This window comes from Triticum dicoccoides, chromosome 7A, assembly GCF_002162155.2.
Source record: "Triticum dicoccoides isolate Atlit2015 ecotype Zavitan chromosome 7A, WEW_v2.0, whole genome shotgun sequence".
Classification (NCBI taxonomy): Eukaryota; Viridiplantae; Streptophyta; class Magnoliopsida; order Poales; family Poaceae; genus Triticum; species Triticum dicoccoides.
This window is the reverse complement of record NC_041392.1, coordinates 189,971,494-189,972,846: the sequence shown is the minus strand read 5'-3', so window position 1 is coordinate 189,972,846 and position 1,353 is coordinate 189,971,494.

The following is a 1,353-nucleotide window of genomic DNA, read 5'->3' as shown; positions in this document are numbered from 1 at the left end:
AGGCCCATTAACTTTCCCGGGGGTGGGGGGTGGGGGATTCCGGTAACCTCCCAGTAGTCCGAAAAATCCCCGAACCTCTTCGGAACCATTCCGGTGTCCGTATATAACCTACCAATATATGAATCTTTACCTCTCGGCCATTTCGATACTCCTCGTCATGTCCGTGATCTCATCTGGGACTCTGAACAAACTTCGACACCAAAACACATAACTCATAATACAAATTGTCATCGAACATTAAGCGTGCGGACCCTACGGGTTCGAGAACTATGTAGACATAACCGAGACACATCTCCGGTCAATAATCAATAGCGGAACCTGGATGCTCATGTTGGTTCCTACATATTCTATGAAGATCTTTATTGGTCAAACCGCAATAACAACATACATTATTCCCTTTGTCACCGGTAAGTTACTTGCCCGAGATTCGAACGTCGATATCATCATACGTAGTTCAATCTCATTTCTGGCAAGTATCTTTACTCGTTCCGTAATACATCATCCCACAACTAACTCATTAGTCACATTGCTTGCAAGGCTTATAGTGATGTGCATTACCGAGAGGGCCCAGAGATACCTCTCCGATACTCGGAGTGACAAATCCTAATCTTGATCTATGCCAACCCAACAAACACCTTCAGAGACACCTGTAGAGCATCTTTATAATAACCCAGTTACGTTGTGATGTTTGATAGCACACAAGGTGTTCCTTCGGTATTCGGGAGTTGCATAATCTCATAGTCCGAATATGTATAAGTCATGAAGAAAGCAATAGCAATACAACTTAACGATCATTATGCTAAGCTAATGGATGGGTCTTGTCCATTACATCATTCTCTAATGGTGTGATCCCGTTCATCAAAGGACATCACATGTCTATGGTCAGGAAACTTAACCATCTTTGATTAACGAGCAAGTTAAGTAGAGGCATACTAGGGACACTCTGTTTTGTCTATGTATTCACACATCTACTAAGTTTCTGGTTAATACAATTCTAGCATGAATAATAAACATTTATCATGATATAAGGAAATATAAATAACAACTTTATTATTGCCACTAGGGTATATTTGCTTCAGTCTCCCACTTGCACTAGAGTCAATAATCTAGATTACATAGTAATGATTCTAACACCCATGGAGTCTTAGTGCTGATCATGTTTTGCTCATGAAAGAGGCTTAGTAAACGGGTCTGCGGCATTCAGATCTGGATGTATTTTGCAAATCCCTATGTCTCCCTCCTTGACTTGATCGCGGATGGAATTGAAGCGTCTCATGATGTGTTTGGTTCTCTTGTGAAATCTGGATTCCTTTGCCAAGGCAATTGCTCTAGTATTGTCACAAAAGATTTTCA